A 25,482-nucleotide genomic window follows, 5' to 3' on the forward strand; every position below is an offset into this window, starting at 1 on the left:
TTTGTGATTTTAATTGAGTGTTTTATGTGATTCCATCTTCTCTTCTTTCTTAACAGGTAGATTATACTTTTTTACGGTCTTTAGCTGTTGCCCTAGAGTTTGTAATATATATTTACAATTAATACAGGTATATTTTCAAGTAACACTATCCTGCTTCACATGTAGTACAAGTACCTTACAAAGACAAAATATTCTTGGAGCGCCTGGGTGGCTAGTTAGTTAAATGTCGACTCTTGGTTTTGGCTTAGGTCATGATCTCATGGGTTGTGAGATCGAGCCCCGCATCAAGCCCCACGTTGGACTCCATGCTCAGTGGAGAGTCTGCTTGGGATTCTCTCCCTCTGCCTCTCCCCCCATGCATGCATGCTCACACCCTCTCTCTAAAATAAATCTTTAAAAAGAAAAAAAATTCTTTCTAAATAATGGATCACTTATTTCATTAGGTTCCTTGTAAGACATTTAGAACACCAATTTGTAAGGGTAAACTCCATTTGTGAGAGAAAACACAGAGCAAGGTAGCCCTGGAGCTGAGGAACAGCTTTGATTTTTGGTAGGATTTGCGAGTCCACATATTTCTGATCAACTTCGCACTGCTCCGTAATCTCTTATTTCTCTTTCTCTGTGTCAAAGATCTCACTTTCCTGGTGTCTGGGTTTATGCATCTTCTTCTTGAAGTGAGAAACATCAGTGAGAAGTTTGGGGATTTTCACACCCCTGATATAATTTTGATGGAGGTGGCAATGACAAATTTGTGTTGTGTTCCACACAGAGGAACTCGATTGAGGGCCAGAGGTCTGGTCACAAGTAGCAAACCACTGCTCAGCTGCTTCAGGAAGACTGCCCTCTTGCCTCTGTGGTGCCCAGTGAGGATGATCAGAATGGTGCCAGGAGTGATGCCATTTCCAGTTTCCTCACATGCTAACTGAACGTTTTGTTTTTTTGTTTTTTGTTTTTTTGTTTTTTTACTGTCATTCAACAGCTTTCAAGGCACATCTTGAGTAGGATAAAACCCAGGCATTTTGTGAAGTTTAACCACTCAGGTTCCACTGTTCTTGTCACCACCAACTGGCTTTGTGACAGTAGCAAGAACTGGATTAATCCTGGATTGAGCAGCTGAATACTTCCTCTTGTACATAGCCTTTCTGGAATACATAGCTGATTGGGAATATCTAATCTCTCTGACTAGGACTGGGTTTTGGCTGCAGTGGGGCTGCTCTTTCTTGGCGTTTTAGCCTTGAGGTTGCCCTTCTTAACCTTGGCACCAGTGTCAGCCTTCTTGGCTTCAGGTTTATTCTCCTTGGTATCTGACTTCTCAACTTTCTCACCTGCCACCTTGCAAGATGGGAAGGAAAATGAAATATTCTTAATTCCTCCCTCCAGTTCCTTGTATAATTGGAGCCATTTCATTTCACCTATATATAAGCTTACATAATAGTGTGTGTGTATATATGCATACATAGTCAAATACACTGTTGCTATTATTATTTTTAACTGTTTTTCAAAAGATCATAAAATTTTTTTTAAATGTTTTTATTTTAGGGACACGTGGGTGGCTCAGTTGGTTAAGTGTCTGCCTTCGGCCCAGGTCATGATCCCAGGGTCCTGGAATCGAGCCCCACATAAGGCTTCCTGCTTAGTGGGGATCCTGCTTAGTGGGGATCCTGCTTCTCCTTCTCCCTCTCCCTCTCCCTCTGCCTGCCGCTCCCCCTGCTTGTGCTCGCTCGCTCTCTGTCAAGTAAATAAATAAAATCTTTAAAAAAAAGAAAGTTTTTATTTTACCTTGAGGAGCTGCCAAATTGTATTCTACAGTGGTTGCATCATTTTACAGTCCCACCGGCAATGCCCAAGGCTTCTAATTTCTCTACAATCTCACCAACATTTGAAGTTTTCCTTTTTTTTTTATTTTTGTATAATAGCCATCCAAATGGATGTGAAGTGGTATCTCATTGTGGTTTTGATTTGCATTTCCCTGATGACTACCGATGTTTATTGAGCATGTTTTCACCTGCACATTGGCCCTTTGTATATCTTCTTTGGAAAAATGTCTGTTTAAATCCTTCATCAGTGGGGTGCCTGGGTGGCTTCAGCATCTGCATTCAGCTCAAGTCATGATCCCAGGGTCCTAGGATCAAGCCCTGCATTGGGCTCCTTGCTCAATGGGGACCCTGCTTCTCCTTCTCCCTCTGCCTGCCGCTCTCCCTGCTTGTGTGCTCTCCCTTTCACTCTCTCTCTCTGTCAAATAAATAAATAAAATCTTCAAAAAATAAAAAATAAATCCTTCATCAGGCTTTTATTTAGGCGGTTTTTTTTTGTTTGTTTTTGACTTGTAGGAATTCTTTTTATATTCTAGATATTAATTCCTTATCAGATATATGGTTTGCAAATACTTTCTCCCATTTTATGACTTTTCACTCTTTTGAGACTGTCCTTTGCTATACAATAATAGTTGTTCATTTTGATTGGGTCCAATTTATTTTTTTTTTTAAACCTGTGCTTTGTCATACCCAGGCAAATCTCTACCAAATCCTGCATCATAAAATTTTCTTCTAAGAGTTTTATAGTTTTAGCTGTTATGACCCATTTTGAGTCCATTTTTATATATGATGTAAGATAAGAGTCCCACTTTTTTTTTTTTTTGGATGTCAATATCCAGTTTTCCCAGCAACATTTTGTTAAAAGATTGTCTTTTCCCCATTTAATGGTCTTAGCAGCCTTGTCAAAAATCATTTGACCATATATGAGAAGGTTTATTTCTGGGTTTTCTATTCCATTGATATATATGTCTGTTTTTATGCCAGTACTGTTACTGAACGATGTATTACAGCTGTGAACTCAGGAAATGAACCAGTAAGCCCTGGTGCACTGCTGCGGCCAACTACTCCATCCCGGGAAATCCTGAGAAGGCTGGACACTGTTGCCTAACAAACTCAAATAAACTCATCACAAGAGAAGCCGATAACTCAAGAGATAAGAGTTTGGAAAAAAGAAAGGGAGAAATTTATTTTGGGTGCCGACAGCTAGGGAAGGTGGCAGGCTCAAGCCTTAACAACCTACCTCTCTACCCACAAGATGGACACCTAGAGTTTTATAGACAGGGATTTGGGGGGAACGTGCAAGAGAGCAGGTGGAGAGTGCATGATCATGGATGAGGGTCAGTATGTGTTCAGTGGTGATCATGGGCAGGGAAGGTGACATGTGGGGTGTGACCTAGGCATTCCATTGCTATCAGGGCTTTTCTGGTCCGGTGGTTGGAATGTTCCAGTCATTGTCAACACCTCAAGAAACTGTGGTAAGAAATAACTGTTGGGGTCTATAGTCAACCAAAAGGGCTTGCTAACGGTATCATACTAATTTGATTACTATAGCTTTTTGTTAAGTTTTGTAAGTAGGAAGTCTAAGTTCTTCAAATTTTTTCTTTTCAGCATTGTTTTGGCTATTCATGTTCCTTTGAAATTGCATATACATTTTAGAATGGGTTTTTCTGTTTTTGTAAAAACATCATGGGGATGTCAGTAAGGACACCATTGAATCTGTAGATCTCTTTGGGTACTATTGTCATCTCAACAGTATACATCTTCGAATCCATGGGCATAGAATATCTTCCCATTCATTTAAGTCGTCTTCAATTTCTTTCAGAATTTTTGGTACTTTTCAGTATATAAATCTTTAGCCTATCTGATTAAGTTTATTCCTAAGTATTTCATTCTTTTTGGTGGTATTTTTTTTTTGTAGTTTTTAATTTTATTATGTTATGTTAGTCACCATACAATACATCATTAGTTTTGGATGTAGTGATCCACGATCCATTGTTTTCATATAACACCCAGTGCTCCATGCAGTACGTGCCCTCCTTAATACCCATTACCGGGCTAACCAATACCCCCTCCCCCCTCCCCTCTAAAACCCTGTTTGTTTCTCAGAGTCCATAGTCTCTCATGGTTCATCTCTCCCTCCAATTCCCCCCGCCCATTCTTCCCTTCCTTCTCCTAATGTCCTCCATGTTATTCCTTATGTTCCACAAATAAGTGAAACCATATGATAATTGACTTTCTCTGCTTGACTTATTTCACTTAGCATAATCTCCTCCAGTCCCATCCATGTTGATGTAAAAGTTGGGTATTCATCTTTTCTGATGGCTGAGTAATATTCCATTGTATATATGGACCACATCTTCTTTATCCATTCATCTGTTGAAGGGCATCTCAGCTCTTTCCACTGTTTGGCTATTGCGGACATTGCCGCTATGAACATTGGGGTGCATATGGCCCTTCTTTTCACTACATCTGTGTCTTTGGGGTAAATACCCAGGAGTGCAATTGCTGCGTCATAGGGTAGCTCTATTTTTAAATTTTTGAGGAACCTCCACACTGTTTTCCAAAGTGGCTGTACCAATTTGCATTCCCACCAACAGTGTAAGAGGGTTCCCCTTTCTCCACAACCTCTCCAACATTTGTTTTTTCTTGCCCTGTCCATTTTTGCCATTCTAACTGGTGTAAGGTGGTATCTCAGTGTGGTTTTGATTTGGATTTCCCTGATGGCTAATGATGATGAACATTTTTTCATGTGTCTGTTAGCCATTTGTATGTCTTCTTCAGAGAAGTGTCTGTTCATCTCTTCTGCCCACTTTTTGACTTGATTATTTGTTTTTTGGGTGTGGAGTTTGAGAAGTTCTTTATAGATCTTGGATACCAGCCCTTTATCTGTAGTGTCATTTGCAAATATCTTCTCCCATTCTGTGGGTTGCCTCTTTGTTTTGTTGACTGTTTCCTTTGCTGTGCAGAAGCTTTTTATCTTGATGAAGTCCCAAAAGTTCATTTTTGCTTTTGTTTCACTAGCTTTTGGAGATGTATCTTGAAAGAAGTTGCTGTGGCTGATGTTGAAGAGGTTACTGCCTATGTTCTCGTCTATGATTTTGATGGATTCCTGTCTCACATTGAGGTCTTTCATCCATTTTGAGTTTATCTTTTGTATGGTGTTAGAGAATGATCGAGTTTCATTCTTCTGTATATAGCTGTCCAATTTTCCCAGCACCATTTATTGAAGAGACTGTCTTTTTTTCATTGCATGTTTTTTCCTGCTTTGTCAAAGATTATTTGACCATAGAGTTGAGGGTCCATATCTGGGCTCTCTATTCTGTTCCATTGGTCTATATGTCTGTTTTTGTGCCAGTACCATGCTGTCTTGGTGATCACTGCTTTGTAATATAGCTTGAAATTAGGCAGAGTGATGCCCCCAGCTTTGTTTTTCTTTTTCAACATCTCCTTGGCGATTCGGGGTCTTTTCTGATTCCACACAAATTTCAGGATTGTTTGTTCCAGCACTTTGAAAAATGTCATTGGAATTTTGATCAGGATGGCATTGAAGGTATAGATTGCTCTGGGTAGCATAGACATTTTAACGATGTTTATTCTTCCGATCCATGAGCATGGAATATTTTTCCATCTTCTTGTGTCTTCTTCAATTTCTTTCATGAGTGTTTTGTAGTTCCTAGAGTATAGATCCTTTACCTCTTTGGTTAGGTTTATTCTGAGGTATCTTATGGTTTTTGGTGCTATAGTAAATGGAATCGTTTCCCTAATTTCTCTTTCTACAGTTGTGTTGTTAGTGTATAAGAAAGCAACTGATTTCTGTGCATTGATTTTGTATCCTGCCACATTACTGAATTGCTGGATGAGTTCTAGTAATTTGGGGGTGGAGTCTTTTGGGTTTTCCACATAAAGTATCATGTCGTCTGCGAAAAGAGAGAGTTTGACTTCTTCTTTGCCAATTTGAATACCTTTTATTCCTTTTTGTTGTCTGATTGCTGTTGCTAGGACTTCTAGTACTATGTTGAACAATAGTGGCAAGAGTGGGCATCCTTGATGTGTTCCTGATCTTAAGGGAAAGGCTCTCAGCTTTTCCCCATTGAGGATGATATTCGCTGTGGGTTTTTCATAGATGGATTTTGTGAACTTGAGGAATGTTCCCTCTATCCCTATACTCTGGAGAGTTTTAATCAGGAAAGGATGTTGTATTTTGTCAAATGCTTTTTCTGCATCAATTGAGAGGAACATATGGTTCTTCTTCCTCCTCTTATTAATGTGTTCTATCACATTGATTGATTGGCGAATGTTGAACCACCCTTGCATCCCGGGAATAAATCCCACTTAGTCGTGGTGGATGATCCTTTTAATGTATGGTTGGATCCTATTAGCTAGGATTTTGTTGAGGATTTTGGAATCCATATTCATCAGGGATATTGGTCTGAAATTCTCCTTTTGATGGGGTCTTTGCCTGGTTTGGGGATTAAGGTAATGCTGGCCTCATAGAATGAGTCTGGAAGTTGTCCTTCTGTTTCTATTTTTTGAAACAGCTTCAGTCGAATAGGTATTATTTCTTCTTTGAATGTTTGGTAGAATTCCCCAGGGAATCCATCAGGCCCTGCACTCTTGTTTTCTGGGAGGTTTTTGATCACTGCTTCAATCTCGTTACTGGTTATTGGCCTATTCAGTTTGTCAATTTCTTCCTGTTTCAGTCTTGGCAGCTTATAGGTTTCCGGGAAAGCCTCCATTTCATCCAGATTGCTCAGTTTATTGGCATATAGTTGTTGATAATAATTTCTAATAATTCTTTCTATTTCCTTGGTGTTCGTCATGATCTCTCCCCTTTCATTCATAATTTTATTAATTTGGGTCCTTACTCTCTTCTTTTGGATAAGTCTGGCCAGTGGTTTATCGATCTTATTAATTCTTTCAAAGAACCAACTTCTAGTTTCGTTGATCTGATCTACTGTGTTTCTGGTTTCTAATTCATTGATTTCTGCTCTAATTTTAATTATTTCTCTTCTAATGCGTGGCTTAGGCATCGTTTGTTGCTTTTTCTCTAGTTCTTTAAGGTGTAGAGTTAGTTGGTGAATTCGGGATTTTTCTATTTTTTTGAGTGAGGTTTGGATGGCTATGTATTTCCCCCTTAGGACCGCCTTTGCAGTATCCCATAGGTTTTGGACTGATGTGTTTTCGTTCTCATTGATTTCCATGAATTGTTTAAGTTCTCTGGTTTCCTGGTTGACCCAAACATTCTTGAGCAGAGTGGTCTTTAGCTTCCAAGTGTTTGAATTTCTGCCAAATTTTTTCTTGTGATTGAGTTCCAGTTTTAGAGCATTGTGGTCTGAGAATATGCAGGGAATAATCTCAATCTTTTGGTATCGGTTGAGACCTGATTTGTGACCCAGTATATGGTCTATTCTGGAGAAAGTTCCATGTGCGCTCGAGAAGAATGAGTATTCTGTTGTTTTAGGGTGGAATGTTCTGTAAATATCTATGAGGTCCATCTGGTCCAATGTATCATTCAAAGCTCTTGTTTCCTTGTTGATTTTCTGCTTAGATGATCTGTCCATTGCTGAGAGTGGAGTATTGAGGTCTCCTACAATTAACGTATTGTTATCAATATGACTCTTTATTTTGGTTAACAGTTGGCTTATGTAGATGGCTGCTCCCATGTTGGGGGCATAGATATTTACAATTGTTAGATCTTCTTGTTGGATAGACCCTTTAAGAATGATATAGTGTCCTTCTGTGTCTCTACTTACAGACTTTAGTTTAAAATCTAATTTGTCTGATGTAAGAATTGCTACCCCAGCTTTCTTTTGAGGTCTGCTGGCATGGAAGATAGATCTCCATCCCTTCACTTTCAGTCTGGATGTATCTTTAGGTTCAAAATGAGTCTCTTGTAGACAGCATATGGATGGGTCCTGTCTTTTTATCCAATCTGCAACCCTGTGCCGTTTTATGGGAGCATTTAGCCATTCACGTGGAGAGTGATTATTGAAAGATATGAATTAATTGTCATCATGTTGCCTGTGAAGATGTTGTTTTTATAGATTGTCCCTGTAAATTTCTGTTGTAGATCACTCTTGGGGTCTTTCTCCTTTTATAGAACCCCCCTTAATATTTCTTGCAGGGCCGGCTTAGTGGTCACATATTCTTTCAACTTCTGCCGGTCGTGGAAGCTCTGCATCTCTCCATCCATTCTAAATGAAAGCCTTGCCGGATAAAGTATTCTTGGCTGCATGTTCTTCTCATTTAGTACCCTGAATATGTCTTGCCAGGCCTTTCTGGCTTGCCAGGTCTTTGTGGATAGGTCTGACGTTATTCTGATGTTCCTCCCTCGGTACGTAAGGAATCTCTTCCCCCTAACTGCCCTTAAGATGGTTTCCTTGGTTCTAAGATTTGCAAGTTTTACTATTACATGCCGGGGTGTTGGCCTGTTTTCCTTGATCTTAGGAGGGGTTCTCTCTGCCTCTAGGATGCGAATGTTTGTTTCATTCCCCAGATTAGGGAAGTTCTCAGCTACGATTTGCTCAAATACATCTTCTAGCCCTCTCTCTCTCTCCACTCCCTCCGAGATTCCAATTATTCTGACATTGGAACGCTTCATGGTGTCACTTATTTCTCTGATTTATTTTCATGGATTCTGAGTTGTTTTTCCCTGGCCTCCTCTTTTCCCTTTTTATCTATTATGCTGTCTTCCAGATCGCTTATTCTCTCTTCTGTCTCAGTTACCCTAGCTGTTAGATTGTCTAGATTGGATTGGATCTCATTGATAGCATTTTTAAGTTCTGCCAATTCCCCTTTTATTTCTGCCCTTAGAGACTCTATGTTGCCATTAATTGATTTCTCCATTCTAGCCATTGTCTTCACAATTGCTAGCCTGAATTCCATCTCTGACATCTTGGTAATATCTGCATCCATTTGTAAATCTGCAGCATAAGTCATAATCTCTGAGTCTTTTCTGTTTTGGGGGCTCCTCCTCCTAGTCATTCTGTGGATGGGTGTTTGAGGGAATGTATAGAGTCCAAATTATTGACCAGAACCCAAGTAAGATGCACCTGTTTTCTTGGGACCTTAGGGTTGCTGGCCTCTTGTTTTCCCAGCCTGTCTTCTGCAGGAGGGGCCTGCCGCACTGTTACTCAGGCAACCCTGTTTGGGCGGAGTTGCCCTGCGCCCCTATGGCGGGGGATGGGCTCAGTGGGAATCAGGTTTTGGGGCTTTTGTTCTCTGGCGCCTTTCCCTGGCGGCTTTCCGCGTCTCTTCCGCGAGTCAGAGCAGAAGAGACCGTTTCCAACCCTCTGCCTCAGAGCAGAGAGATCCCAGTCTGTTCTTCAGTGAGCTCTCCAGGCCACACTGTCTCCGTTTCTGTCCGTGCTGCTATAAACTGCAGCGTCCTGGGTTGTGCGCCCCTCTGCAGCGCTCCCAGTCCTGCCTCCAGGTCGGGGCACGTCTCTGCCCTCTGTGCTTCTAAAACCGCCAGCCGCTCCCAATTCGCGTGCGCGCGACTCCGCCGCTTGGGGTTTCCACCCCAGGGGGTTGCAGTTCACCGGCGTGACCCCGGCGCACCGGGTTTCCCTCTCGGAGGCTGCAGTTCGCATGCAGGCGACCGTCGCTCCGGTTTCTGTTTCCTTTTCTCACAAGCAAGTGGGTTCCTTAAGACAGTTTTGTGGGAAAGGCAAAACAATTTTACCTCTATCCTTCTAGGTTCTTGGCTGAGACCCTGCACGCACGTGCGCGCGCATATGCGCACACACACACACACACACACACACACACACACACACAAACACAGTAATAAAACGACAGATTAACAAGAGAAAAAACAGAAGTTTAATACCTCCTGTATGCATGGGAGAGACCCAGGAAAACTGAATAACTCCCTGAAATGGGCCAAGCCACCACCTTAAATACCATCTCCAGCTAAAGACAAAAGATGTTGGCTGTAGGGAGTCCGTTATGGGAGGCTATCAGGAAAAGTACAGTCATCAAGGGTAAGGTTGTTATAGGGATTTAGATCCCTGCCTTCTCCATTGATAGAAGTTCCTGGAGTTTGAGTGGTCCTTCCCTTCCTGGTACAGAGAGGGAGATGCCCTTACAATTGCAGGTTTCTCTTGTAAATGTCTCTTGCAAGAGGGTAACTTCTACTAGGTTTTCAGAGCTTTTGCTATGTCTGCTGTTTCTTAAAAATAATCAGACTAGGGACACCTGGGTGGCTGAGTCGGTTAAGTGTCTGCCTTCAGCTCAGGTCATGATCCTGGGGGCCGGGGATAGAGCCCTGAATCGGGCTCCTTGTCCGCAGGGAGTCCGCTTGTCCCTCTCCTTCTGTCCTGCTCATTCTCTCCGTCTCTCTCTTTCTCTTTCAAATAAATAAATAAAATCTTAAAAAAATAATAATCAGCCTAAAATAATCTTTATGCCCAAAAGGGATATTTTAGGGTGGCAGATTCTGCTCCCCTTCCAATTCTTCCCCCTTTTTTTTTCCCTACACAGGTACATGAAAACAAACTATTCTCAAAGAAGTATCATGTCTCAACCATATTCATTTAAACATCTACAGAAGTAAGTACTGACTGATTCCACGTGGACTCAGGTAAGCTCAGCTTTCTCCCGGGAGCTAAGGGTCCCTCTGTATCACCTTGTTCATCCTTGTTGACAGAATTGTGTGAATCTCCGTCCCCTGGTGTCAGCTGTTGATGAAAGATCACACTCTCTTCAGGTAGTAACATCACTGCCCTTCATATACTCTTCCCTTCCACATTCACATACAGACTTTGGCTTAGCGGTCAGCCAGAACTAGGGATTGTGTCCATAGTTACCATCCACTCCCTGGATAGTTCAAAATGCCCAGTTCTGTCCTCCACAGACAGCTCAGCAAACCCATGTGGAGCTTACACAGGAATCTTTTGTTTCTGGTTTTAAGCATGAGAACAGATTTGACTTATCAGAGGGAAGATGACGAGAAGCATAAAATGATACAGTCAGTCTGAACTTGATGATTCCTGCATGTTCCCTAAATGCAAAGTGGGGGTAAGGATCTAACACAACCCCATCTCCTGCTACCTAGTGTGCTCCTGTGAATTTTGTAAATTGTTACTAAAACATTATGAGGTTGATATGTTCATGCTGGTTTTACAATTGAGAAACCTGGGGCTTAGAATGCCAAGTAACAGAGGGGCATGAAGCATTTTTTAGGTTGATTTGTTCATTACCGGGACTGTGATGTGCTTTTACAGATAGACAAGTGTGCCAAAACTTCTCAAACTGCTTTAAACACATGAGTTTCTTGTGTGCCAGTTACACCTCATTAAAACCAGAAAAGACAAACAGAATGCTACATAGTACGTCCAAAGTAGAACAAACAGAAAACGGTACTTCTGTCTTCTCACCTCTGAAGCATATTCTTACTCAGCCATGCCGCAGAGTCCTCTGGGAGGTCACTGGCATGGAAGGAGAGGGAATGAAGGAAGATAACAGGAATTTTGGTTGTTCTTAGAAGGTTAGCAGCTCCTCTTGATGTGCCAACCAACTTAAAGAGAAAATGAAGCCCAAACTACGGTATTTTGATTCCAAGTTGCCCAGTTGATCTGCTCCATCACTGTTCCTGGGGGTAGAGATGCTGGCAACACTGGCAAGTTCGCTCCCCACCCTGTGAGATCTCCTCTCAAAGGGAAAATTCTGTACCACAGCCACAGGTCACACCTTTAGTATGAAGGCAGCTATTAGTCAAAGGAGATTAGGATGACTGTCGGACTTGGAAAAATAGAGAAATAGTGCAAACTCAAAACCGCTAAGCTGTAACCTCCATTGGGGCTCCAGTTGTGAATGTCTTACAGTTCTAACCCCATGTGGCATATAGAAGATGCTCCATGATAGTTTTGGAATGAATGATTGAATGATCTGTCAACTCTAAAAATTAAATCCAAGTCGCTCTTTTATCACTATATTTAGATTCCAAAGTTACAACACGATAGATATAGCAAAATATTTCATCTGGAAAAAAGTATAAATGAATACTTAAAATGTGGAAATGATCTAAAGATTTCAATTACCTTTGCTTTCCCAATGAGATAAAATTGTATCATTTACATCACAATCAACTATTATCTGTAACTGCATTTTGCAATAAACCTCTGCCTTTTATTAGGGGCAGATTCATCTGCATTAGCAGAAAAAAATAACATCACATTAGCTTTCAGGGTTTCTGCTTCTTTCCCCACAAAACTGAGCTGATCATAACTCACCTAAAGAAATATTACTCCCACTTTTGTAAATATTCATGATTAGTTATATTTCCATACTGACTGAAGAATAGTGGAAGTTTTAGACAGGCTACCTACATTATATGTTATAGGACATGAATCAAGTAAATCATGAGGTATGCCAATATAATTTTAAAAATGGTAAGAAAATTTTATTTTCTACTATCCCACTTAAAACTCTTAATTTTTTTTTAAGATTTTATTTATTTATTTGACAGAGACAGACACAGTGAGAGAGGGAACACAAGCAGGGGGAATGGGAGACGGAGAAGCAGGCTTCCCGCGGAGCAGGGAGCCCGATGCGGGGCTCGATCCCAGGACCCTGGGATCATGACCTGAGCCGAAGGCAGACGCTCAATGACTGAGCCACCGAGACACCCCAAAACTGTTTAAATTAAAGAAAGAATCATTTTATTCCTTAATGATGGAGACTTACAGACATTTAAATGCTATTTATTTTCAGCAAAAGGCACAGATTTTTTCTTGTCACTTCTCCAGGCCACACCATGTTTGTTTGATAGATAGTATCAATTCACTGGGTTTGGAGATTTGAAGCTGTTAACTTTCAAAACCTCTCTCTTGGCGGACAAGTTCAATCAGTATAATGAGCACAATGAGGCATAGAATTGTTATGTTGCCTTATGCAGTGATATAATTTATTCCTCGAAACACCAAAAAATGAACAAATACATTTCTGAGGCACAAGAACATGTATTCTACTTTGTAGGCTAAGATTAATTTAACATGACTAATAAGGTTTCAGAGTCATATTGGGAAAGTGCCCCTGTCTAGATGGCTCAGGTGTAAAGCTTATGATATTATGAGGGACTAGAGGATAGTCCGCAAAAGGTAGCACAACTGGGACCGAAATCAAGAATTTCATGGTAAGGAACCCATTGCTATAAAATTATTGAGCCCCTTTTCTTTTCTGTCTTTGTTGGGGAGATTCTGCCATTCCCTGAGTTCTTTTGTTTTAGAAATGTACTGATGGTAGAGTTTGAACTTCTGATTGTTAAAAAAAAAAAAAAAAAAAAAAGACCAGCTAATTGGATTGTAATAATCCATCAAATTGCTTCTACAATCCTTTGAAGAAAGGCTTAAACTCTGTTTTCTTTATTTGTTGTCTCTGTTGAATAGTAACAATATTAGGCTTCTTGATTTGTGGGGTTTTTTCCCCTTTACCATTTTCCTACAGTGAGATTCTTTCCAACTTAATCCTCTAATCTGTAATTAGCAGTGGATAACATCTTGATTCTCTCTCTCTCGGTTTCTTTTGCATACACGAAACGATGTGATTAGTAATATGCATTTAGTAATCAATTTTTTAAAAATGTGAAATGTGGAAGAATTTGGTTTATTGTCCGGCCTGGCTTCCCTATAGTAATCCTCCTACCTCTTACCAAAGGGGGAAATTAAGGCAAAGATAATTCACTTTTGATCCTGAAGGGGCCAGAGTGTGTGCAGTGCAATGCAGTTTTAGGCCTTAGGCGGACCCTATTTGCATAGATGAAGCCATGGGAATGAGAAGGAAGGAGGGAAGGGAAAGGCAACCAGGAGAACCCGCTTCAAAAGCATTGAGAATGCAGTCGGGCGCTCTGAGGGTGTTGAGCATCCTGGGTGTTGGAGTCACCAAGAGGTCGGTGGAGGATGTGCACGAGCGAGTAGATTTACGCAGCATGTGATGCTGATTAGAAAATAAGCCAGAAAAGAGGTAATTACAGCTGAGGATGACAGGTTGACAACCACAACTGAGAATGTGCAAACGCGCACACAGCGGGCCAGGGTCGCTCTCCACAGGCCGTGGCACAGAGCCTCGGGGGACTCGGCCCAGCTCGAGCCTTTCGGTCGGGTCTCGAAGTCTAATCTTGGAAACAGACAAGTTGCCACAGTCCCATCTTTCCCTCTGGAATTACTTCCACGGCATTAAAACCCAGTCATCCTTGATAAGGGCAGCGGTGAAGCCGGCGTCCCAGGCTCTCGCCAGACAGCTGCTTGCACGTCTCACGCGCTGATTTCGGTTGGCAGGTCCAACAGGCAACCTAGTTAGGGCCCTGCCTGCGGAATTCGTGCGGGGGCCTTCCGGGCTTCGCCCCTGCACCTTTGCGCATCCGGGCAAATCATGCCTGTCCGGGCCGAAGAGCGCCCCATGGCACAGCTTCAGGGTCTGGGTCAGCCGCGTGGTGAAGGAATACTGGGCAAGTCTGCAGTTACGGTGGGTGCGCCCCATTTACGGCTTCAGAATATGGAAAGGGAGGGATTTGCATCCTGCCCCGGGGAGAATTTTCACAAGACATCAGGACACCTGCTCTAGTGTCCTTATGTCACCGGACTGGCCCACACTGGGGGGCTCTCCTGCCAACTCCAGTCCGCTGTTCTGCTCTCACCCGTTTGGTCGGGTTTGGTTAGCACACCTTTTAGGAATTCGTAGTATCATTAATGTTTCAAAGTCTAACGTGGGTCTCTAAGATTTTAAATCTTTTTATTTGGCTTTCTCTCCCTAGTGAAAAAAAAAAGTCTATTAAAATAAGAATCACACCAAATATGAAAATATTAGATATGTGTATGAGATATATGTGTATATATTTTACATATATGACGTATTTAGAATATATACATGTATATATCTACAGTACGTGTATATGAAAGCCCCACTATGTGAAAAGACCTTTGGTAGGTATCCCAGATAAAATTAAGATGCATGATAAAGGTTTCTTCTTTCTTACAGCAGTGTAAAATTTATCTGGAAATGTACTTAAATACTTAAATTGAGAATTATGTGATAGGGTAGTATGAATGATAACAGTAATTATTATTACAATAGTACACATTTTTCTTTATAAATTGCCTTTGCTTATTCATATATCTATGGAAATATTGTTAACAGACTACCCCTTTCTTAAAGGAGTGCAGCGACCATGAATATTTTGTGAGTTATTTCGAGTTTTATTTAACAAGAATGAAAAAGCAAATCAAAATAAAGGCATCTTTTGTCCCTTGCAAATTGGTGTAAAACCTTTTCAATGAACCCATCATTTTAGTGAACACAGGCTATCTCCTCCTCTATAGTTGTCTGAAATACTAGGACAAGTTCTAATATTGTGCATAACATGTAGCTGGTTTAGGAAGCTGTTTTGTTGTTGTTGTTGTTCTAAATCACAAGTTCTTGTAAGAGCCGTTAAACTTTAAAAACCAAGGTCTCCAGGATATTTTCCAGAAGAAAACCTACTTTTTGCTAAAGGAGAAAAAAATTACCAGTAAGCAGGGAAAGGGGTATAATGGCTGTGCATAACCTGGAAGGGCATAAACTGGAGGGCAGAACTGACCCTGTCCTGAGTTGGCTTGCTATGAAAAAGACCAAGGACCAGAAGGTAGGATCCAAGGGGGGTTGTGGTTATGTCTCCCGGAGTAACTTGATTTGCCTTAAAGAGTGAACAAGTAGTCATAAGTAACCATTGGAAGGGGTTTATATTACAAACAGGAACAAGTCCTATTCCTGTATTACTTCAAGTGATCCATTTATTTTTTGATATTGAAGATTAGCAAGGAATATTGATCATTTGACTCCCAAAAAGCATAATTTAGATTTTACCCATAACATTTTTCCAGCTAGTAAAATATATAAAATCTTTAATTTTTTTTTTTAAGATTTTATTTATTTATTTGACATAGAGAAAGAGAGAGAACACAAGCAAGGAGAGCGGCAGGCACAGGGAGAGGGAGAAGCAGACTCTCCACTGAGCAGGGAGCCCGATGCGGGACTCGATTCCAGAACCCTGGGATCATGACCTGAGCTGAAGGCAGACGCTTAACCGTCTGAGCCACCCAGGCGTCCCTGAAATCTTTAATTTTTTTATAGTGCTGTGTAGGTATTTATAATAGTACATGAAAATCTAGAAAGTCATCTATCCAATATTCTATTTAGAGTAGACTTGGTTAAAGAAAACTTAGTGATGTAAATTTGATAGACCACAAACTTCGGCATTAGGTGACAAAATGTAACTTTTATTGTCTTTCCACAAATTGATTTCTATCGCAGCGTACTCTACCCCACTCCCTTGTGCTCTCTGATGTAATAATGGTGACATTATTATTAATAGGATCTTACCATCATCTCCAGATAAGCCTAGTTGCTTTGGTGATTTCTCAGTCATTTAAGCTTTAAGTCAAATTCAGGATTTGGACTCCAACTCTTTGGGATTGATGTTTGACCCTCCTGGCTTACACAAATGCTACTGTGTCACTGGTGGGGAGGCAGCATTTGTTTCTCCATCTTGTTCTCTGTTGGTCCCCTGCTGGCATCTAAAGTGCTAGAACTTAGGAGTCTGGTCTTTAAGTTCGTTTCCTCTCACCTTGCCATCAAGGAGAAATTCACAAACTCAACTGAATCCCAAAGCAAGTCCAAACTGCACCCTTTGTTGCTTCATTCCATTGGACTAGCTTTGACATCTCCAAATCTGCCAGCAAGTTCTCTCTCAACTAATGTGCATGTTCTCTTGGGGTACCACTTGAGCTTTTGAATGCTCTCTGTTATCTGTTTGGAACCATGGACAATTAAGAGGGAAAGAGGAGAGTCGTTGCCCCTTATACTGGAACATGCCACGCCACCATTTCTAAATCTCGTGATTCTTCAGGGGAATATCTACAAAGATGTTAAGCATCTTTTTATGTACCTCTTGGCCATTTGAATATCTTCTTTGGAAAAATAACTATTCAGATTCCCTGTGCATTTTTAGTCAGATTGGGTGTTTTTTTGTTGTTGTTCTTTGTTTTGTTTTTGCTTTTCCTTTTAAGTTGTAGGAGTTTCTTGTATTTTAACCCTTTATCTAATACATGGTTTGTAAGTATTCCATTCCATGGGTTCCATTTTCATTTTGTCTATTGTTTCATTTGCTGTGCAGAAGCTTTTTGGTTTGACATGGTCCCACTTGTTTGTTTTTGCTTTTGTTGCTGGTACTTTTTGTGTCAGATCCAAAAAGTCATTGCCAAGACCAGTGTCAAGGATCTTTTTCCCTATGTTCACTTCTTGAAGTTTTATGGTTTCAAGTCTTGTATTTAAGTCTTTATTCCGTTTCAAGTTAATTTTTGTGACTGGTATAAGATATGGGTCCAATTTCATTCTACTACGTGTGAATATCCAGTTTTCCCAGCACCATTAATTGAAAAGACTGTCCTTTTCCCATTGAGTATTCTTGGCTTCTTTGTCAAATATTAGCTGACCATATTTGCAAATGTTTATTTCCAGGCTCTCAATTCTGTTACATTAGTCTGTGTCTATTTTTTTTTAAGATTTCATTTATTTATTTGGCAGAAAGAGACACAGCAAGAGAGGGAACACAAGCAGGGTGAGTGGGAGAGGGAGAAGCAGGCTTCCCATGGAGCAGGGAGCCCGATGCCAGGCTCGATCCCAGGACCTGGGATCATGACCCGAGCTGAAGGCAAATGCTTAATGACTGAGCTACCCAGGCACCCTTGTTTCTATTTTTTTTTTAAGATTTTATTTATTTCACTTGAGAGAAAGAGGGAGACAGAGAGAGAGCGAGCCTGAGTAGGGGGGAGGGGCAGAGAGAGAGGGACAAGCAGACTCCCCCCTGAGTGTAGAGCCCAATTCAGGGCTGGATCCCAGGACCCCAAGACCATGACCTGAGCTGAAATCAGACACTTTACCCACTGAGCCAGCCAGACGCCCCAGTCCATGTCTATTTTTTATGCCAGTACCACACTGTTTTGATTACTATAGCTTTGTAATATATTTTGAAATCAGGAAGTTCAGTGTATCCAGCTTTGTTCTTTCTCAAGACTGCTCTGGCTATTCAGGGTCTTTTGTAGTTTCATAGGAATATTAGGATTGTTCCTCTATTTCTGTGAAAAATGCCTTTGGAATTTTGTTAGGGATTACCCTGAATCTGTAGATGACTGTAGGTAATATGAACATTTTAACAATATTAATTTTCTGAATCATGAACATGGGCTATCTTTCCATTTATTTGTATCTTTTTAAATCTCTTTCCTCAGTGTCTTATTTTCAGTGTATGGATTTTTTTTACATCCTTGGTTAACTTTGTTCCTATGTATTTTACTGTTTTTGATGCTATTATAGTTAAGATTGTTTTCTTTATTTTTTTTTCAGATATTTTAGTGTATAGAAATACAACTGATTTTGTGTGGTGATTTTACTGACTGCTTTGCAAGAGAAATACCTTCCTTCAACTCTGTTAGGGATTCTGAGGCTTGCTCAGATCTTTACTATGGCTACGTCTACTCCACACTTCTTATTTAGAAATACTCTTAAGATTCTATACCTTTTATCACTCCTGCAGAGCCAGGCTGGGTGCTGATAGCCTCCTGGTTGCTCACTTCTCAAGCATGTTATTTTATTATATCATGGATCACCTCATGCTATATCCGGATGGGAAGTCTTCTTCTTCCCCCACTGGACATGAGCTCCTTTAAGTTAGGCTTTTGTATTCTTCATCTTCATACTCTAATTTTGGACAATTCCTGGCACACTATTGCAGCTGATCTGTAATTATTGATGAAATAAATAAAATGAAGATTCAGAGTTATAAACAGCCTCAAACCCACAGATGCATTATCATATGGGGATTTTTCAGAAACCTGTCTGTGGCATACATTCATTACTAATGGAGTACATACTGATGTTAATTTTCTGGAATTCAGTTTTGAAGTATATATCAAGAACTTTGAAATATTATTATTCTTTTAGCCATAAATTCTGCCCCTAAAAAGCAGTCTTCAAAAGGAAATCATTAAGGGCACTTGGCTGGCTCAGTCAGTAGAGCATGTGACTCTCGATCTCGGGGTTGTGAGTTCGAGCCCCACGTTGAGTGTAGAGATTACTTAAAAATAAAATCTTTAAAAAAAATCATGAGATGCCCAAATAAGGTTTTTTTTTTTCAGTTTTAAGTGATGATTACTCAACCCTAAATAATTCAAGCAAAAAGTGGAAATGTGGCTGCTCCTAAAGTTAGAAAGAATACCAAGGAAGTTCACAAAATTGAAGGAAGAGTTGCAATACCCCCCAGGGCCCAAGGTCAGGCAGTAATAACCAGAATATGCCAGGACTGTCCTGGACTCCATCTATCATTTTACTTGACTTCATTCTTCAGATGGGTTTCCTCGCAAGAAGAAAACATGGCCCCCAACAGCAGCAGAGTCCCATCCTCTCTGCTTTAGCAACTCCAGAGGTAAAAGAGCATTTCTTCTCCTATTCTCCTAACATCTCTCTATCAACCCAGAAAATGTCTTAGATTAACCTACTTAGGTAATGATAACACCTCTTGACTAATCACTGTTTCTAAGAGAGTGTGATGGAGACTGTTGGTGAGCCAAGACAAGGATAGTAGATGACTAAAAAGATAAATATATTAATAAAGCATATATCTGCTGTGAATCAGAGAATTATGTTGCAGTACATGCACTACATTACAATATTTAAAAATGTTAAAAACAGATTCGTAACTATAGCGAGATAGTTAAATAAATTATGTATTGCTAGAATACAATAAAACATTATATAAACAATAAAATTGATTTTACAGAATGCTTAAGCATATGAAAAGATGGTCATGATAACATAGCAAAAACAAAAAGATATAAAATATTTGTAGTAAACACACAAAAATAAAATTCTCTGTAAAGTATAGAACTCTAGGTTATTTTACTTGTTTATCGTTTTCTAGATTTTCTGAATTTTCTATACTAATCATCAATTTTACAAAAAAAGCATTTTAAAATACATGATAAGTATCAGGAAATAGAGTGTCCTGGCTGATCTTAAGGCTGTAAAATAAGAGTTTGTAGGCCTGGTAAAGAAGCCATATGGAAATATAGTAGTGTTTGTTTTACTACCATTTTTTCTTGTAATTCCAGGTGTTTGAAGCTTAGGGTTTCGGGAGCTTTATGTTTGTGTTTTTTATTAGAATCTGTTGGAAGGGGGCGCCTGGGTGGCTCAATCGGTTAAGCATCCAGCTCTTAATTTTGGCTCCGGTCATGATCTCAGGGTTGTGGGATTGAGCCCCGCCTCAGGCTCCTCACTCAGTGGGGAGTCTGCATGAAAGATTCTCTCCCCCTGTTCATGCTCACATGTACACTCTCTCTCTCAAAATAAATTAATAAATCTTTAAAAAAAGAATCTGTTATAAGAGCATGTTGGGTGTTTCCAGAAGTTCTGGAATTGAACTTAGAGCTAAGTCATCCAGGAATTAATATTCTTCTGGTAACGCGTTCAAAATCAAAACAAAATTGTTTTGACAGTGCATGTTGAAGCAAATTTTAAAATTCAAATACATTGCATAATGAGTGACATTGCAACCCTGGCTCTCATTAATGAATGGGAACATTATGAAGCACTGAACACTTAATTTATTCTAGTTTTAGTGAGATATAATTGACAAATAAAACATATATATTTAAGGTATAAAACATGGTTTGATATCCCCATACATTGTGAAATAATCACCACAATCAAACTAATTAACATATCCATCATCTCACGTACTTACCATTTTTTATGTGTGGTGTAAACACTTAAGATCTCTCTTACTGAATTTCAAATATACAGTATATATTATTAGCTCTAAGCACCATGCTATACATCAGATCCCCAGAACTTATTCATCTTGTAATTGAAAGTTTGTATTCTTTGACCAACATCACTCCATTTTCCTCACCAGCCCCCAGCCCCTAGCAACCCACTGTTCTACTCTGATTCTATGAGTTTGACTTTCAGATTCCACATATAAGTGAGATTATGTAGTATTTGCTTTGCCAAGTGTGCCAAGAATACACAATGGGGAAAAGATAATCTCTTTGATAAATGGTGTTGGAAAAATGGGATATCCACATGCAAAAGAATGAAGTTAGATCCTTACACTGTATACAAAAATCAACTCAGAATGTATTAAAGACTTAAATTTAAGACCTGAAACCATAAAACTCCTAGAAAAAAACATAAGGGAAAATCTCTTTGATGTTGATCTTAGCAATGAAATTTTGAATATGACACCAAAATCCAGGTAACAAAAGCAAAACTGAACAGCGGAACTACATCAAACTAAAAAGTTTCTGCACAGTAAAGGAAACAATCAACAAATTGAAAAGGCAACCTACAGAACGGGAGAAAATATTTGCAAACCATGTAAATGACTAGCATTCAACATTTTAAATATCAGGCTCTTTTCTATGGAAATCTTTTCTATTTTCCATTGGGAGAAATAATATAAAACCCCACAGGATGATACCATAAGATGAACGGTATGAAAGGAGGTCAAAGAAATCGAGTTAGTCTTTAGGCAAACTCCAGAGAGAGCTAAAGGTGTTTTTAATAGATCCCCTAACTATAAAATACTGATTGTAACTCTTGGCAACCACAAGAAGTTCAAATCGCCTGACATTGATATCTCCATGAATTATAGTGACTTTAGGGAAGGAAGATTTTGTTAAGTTCCTCAAGCATGTAGTTGAAAGGTTTTTTGAAGCTGTGAAAGTAAGTCTTAGTCATAAACACGCCTTATTTCACTAGAAGCTTGGCAAAAATCCCAGCTATAAATGAGCAAACAAAAGTCATAAAGATGGGAGAGCATTTAGTAGGAGGGAGTGCCTATGTGTTTATGCTAAAACTAAAGGAGTATGTGTGTGTGTGTGTGTGTGTATTTAAATAATGTTACTTACTAGCTTGTGAAATTATCTATTTCCTACTGAGGTCACTGATAATGCTAAGAAGAAAATCCTCCACAGACAAATGAGAACTACTTCTTAGACATCTGCTTTTCAACTCTACTATGAAAAATTGAAGACGTACTGGGATTCAGGCTTGACTTATTTACTACCTCAACTCAGTGGACAATTTGCACTCCTTCAAGGCAGTTTGGGTTATAAAGATCTGGTATAAGATAAAATGAAATACAGCTCAGCAACTTTCTAGGGAAAATGCATTAGTTTTAGCATTCAACTCTTTTGACTTGAACTCCCTTGCAGAACTCCTATCCCCCTTTAAAGTACAGCTGCCACAGGTCAGTGTATGATTTTTAAAAAAATTCCTCTTTCCTGGTCCTGATTTCCTGATCTTTGGGCTATAAATTGCACTGTGTTTAGGGCCTCTCCATCTTACCTCTAAATTTGGAGCATGTGTCTAGGCGAAAACAGATACAAAACAAGCAAAAATAAAAAAGTAAAACCCAAACTAAAGCACCACCCTTCATCTGTCTTTACAGTCTTGGCTTGTCTAAGTGCTTCGTTTTCTAGTGCGTGACCTATTCCATCTCCCAGCACTTGAAATCTGTTGCCACTTTCTAATCCTATTTACCCCATCCATCTCATCAATGACCAGTTTCTTTTCCCAGTCTCATTGCATGATGCCTTGAAAACTAGTTTTTCATGTATTTTGACCAATTTGGGGGTTTGGGTGTTTTTTGTTTTGTTGGAGGGTTTCGTTTACTTGTTTGTTTTTTGGTTTGTTGTTGTTGTTTTAGTTTTTATTAAATGATCTTGGCTGGAAGCATAAGTATGATGCCATTTAAAAAAATTCCATCCTTTACCCCCTCATCTCACCAGAAGTCAGGCTGGTAAGTTTTATTTAACATTCTCAGAGGATTATCCCTCCTTTCTCAAGCCCTCCATTAAGTCTAAGTTCAACCAACCTACAGCAGAGCAACATTCTCTTCACTGACTCTCCCACCATGTTTATTTCCCTTTGCCAACCTGCCTTCATTGATATGGCCCCAGTCAACAATTCTAGCCCCTGGGAGTTCCAACAGTCACAGTGGAAGCCATGAGCACGAGGACATGCTTTGGGACAAAGAAGTCTCTCTCAGATTTGGGGTTGGGTCTGTTTATGCAAAGCCAGATGGAAAGTGGAAGAAATCATGTGAATACTTCAAGTCAAGAAAATACCATAGCCTCCATTTGTTGGATATTTCAGATAAACAGTATTTGAATTCCATAGGTGTGGAATTGCCTCATTGTTCCGTTTGTAGCTCACTTGTGGGAAGAGATAAAGCCTCAAGTTCTCCTGATGCCTATGATCCTTACAAGGTGCTTACTGAACATAATGTCTTTACTTATTTTGATTTTTTTTCTTCAGGTTTAAATAACATAAGCTGAATAATGGGGAATAAAGTGGTGAAGAGCCAAATATGTAAAAGTACTTGACATCAAATAATCCCAGGGAATTAACTAGCACATTAAACTAGCATCTGGAATTTGCTATGACAAACATATGCCAGTTTCCAATTGACTGTGTCTTTCTTAAACATATGATATAGAAGCTGTTTTTAACATTTGTATTTCTGATCACACGTTGGACATTGTGCTTCAGATGATCAATGAATGCTAAATGAAAGAAATAAGTGGATCGTTTGGTCCTTTTTTGTGGCTTTCAAAAGACTAGAGGGGTTTTTTAGCAGTATGTTACCCATAATCCACATATTCATTAATTTATTCTCACAAGAAAATATTAGAACGACCCAGAGAACATTTGGTATATTTAGCCTCTGTTTTTTTCACGTGCTCCCTCTTCCAAAAACTTTTTAATGATAAAATCACCGAGATGGAGACCATGTATTCTAAGGCTTTAGGCTAATGTTTCTTAAGCATCCTTCAAATCTATCTCAAATAAGCCCCACTGGATCTAGGGGGAATGTGTAGACATAGATATTGGCAGCTCTGATCCTCACAGAAGAGGAGCGAGTCCACTGCCTCCACCTGCCACAAAGGAAGGCTCCTGCCAGTCTGCTCTCACTTCGGGAGACCTGCCCTCACTTCTCGGGGGAAGAACAGATGATATGGTTAGCTCATCTTACACATGAGGTACTTGATAAGGCCATAAAAACCTAGAACTACAGGGTTTCATTTTCATAATTACCAAACAAGTCCCTTTAATAAAGGAAGAGAACTCTGCCTCTCTGCAACTTGACAAGTAAAGCTTTATTTTCTCATCTTTTACTGTCTCCAGTGTGCTTACCAATGGAGAGACGGAGCTCAAGTGTGACTGTCACAAAGGCCAGCCTCGGGCCCCGCTGTAATTACACTGGCTAGCGGGCCAGTGTGTGCAGGGCAAGGCTAAGGGCTCGCTTTGGAAACCATTCAAGTTTCATGTTGTAGCATTTAGAAAGGGAAGCTAGAGATACAGAGACATTTTAAAGGCCGTTAAAGAGAGCGAATGTATGGGGAGAGGAATACAGTGTGCTAAGAATTGTAAGAACCTTTGGTCCTTTTAAATTTTGCACAGTTTTTATGAGAGAGCAGTAAGAGAGGGCAGGAAAGAAACACTGCTTGTTTGGCAGCAGGCTTTAGCATGAACGCTGAGTCTGCAATACCACTGCTTATTCTCTGAAGGGGACTCTGGTAAGTCTTCCACTTGGGCACATCTTTCTTTTTTTTTTTTTTGGTCTAGTGAAAAAGAACAAATGGTAGTCCCCTGAAGAATAAAAAGAAGATGTTATTTTTATTTTTTTATTTTATTTTATTTTATTTTTCCATTTTATTTTTCTATTTTTTTTTTGTGGTGAAAAAATTTAGATTTAGCCCGCTGGTCTCAGTTTAGATGATCCCAATTTTGTTGGCAACATCCAAAGCATCATAGTCAGCAGCCAGTTGAACATATATCTTCTTCTCTCCATCAGGCCTGATAAGGATGTTGACCTTGGCCACATCAGGGTCATAGAGCTTCACAGTCTGTGTGATCTGGTGCTTGTTCGTCTTGACATCCACAATGAACACAAGTGTGTTGTCTTCTATTTTCTCCTTGGCTGACTTGGTAGTCGGGGGTGGGGGGGCTTGATGATGGCATAGTGGTCAAGCTTTTTTCTCCTTGGGGTGCACTTTCAAGGATATTTGGGCTGCCTTTGGAGATGCAGGGTCTCAGGCTGTGGGAATACAGGTGACGTGCGGATCTTCTGGTTTTTGTGACTGTGGACACCTTTCAGCATCCCTTTCTTGGCCTTCAAAGTCTTTGCTTTGGTTTTGGCTTTGGGAGGGGCCAGGGCTTCCTTCTTCACCTTCAGTGCCATCTTCATGAAAGGGGTATTGTTTTCAATTTCAAATTATGCTACTACTGGGGTGCCTGGCTGGCTCAGTTAGAAGAGCATGCAACTCTTGATCTCAGGGTCATGAGTTCAAGCCCCACATTGGGGGTAGAGATTACTTAATAAGTAAAAATGTATTTTAAAAATTTATGGTAGGGGACGCCTAGGTGGCTCATTCGGTTAAGCATCTGCCTTTGGCTCAGGTCATGATCCCAGGGTCCTGGGATAGAGCCCTGCATCAGGCTCCTTGCTCAGCGGGGAGCCTGCTCTCTGCCTGACACTCCACCTGCTTGTGCACTCTCTCTTTCTCTCTGACAAATAAAATCCTAAAATAAAATTAAAGAGGTTTCTGTTATTAAAATAAATAAATAA

The 25,482-nt window shown here is 40.0% G+C and overlaps 2 pseudogenes; both read right to left on the bottom strand.

Moving 5' to 3' along the window:
• Nucleotides 1-459: 459 nt before the first annotated feature.
• On the bottom strand, nucleotides 460-1,407 carry LOC116646008 (annotated as a pseudogene).
• Nucleotides 1,408-24,625: 23,218 nt separating this feature from the next.
• On the bottom strand, nucleotides 24,626-25,101 carry LOC116645959 (annotated as a pseudogene).
• Nucleotides 25,102-25,482: the final 381 nt, after the last annotated feature.

This window comes from Phoca vitulina, unplaced genomic scaffold (genome assembly GCF_004348235.1).
Source record: "Phoca vitulina isolate PV1807 unplaced genomic scaffold, GSC_HSeal_1.0 scaffold35, whole genome shotgun sequence".
In the NCBI taxonomy this organism is placed as follows: domain Eukaryota; kingdom Metazoa; phylum Chordata; class Mammalia; order Carnivora; family Phocidae; genus Phoca; species Phoca vitulina.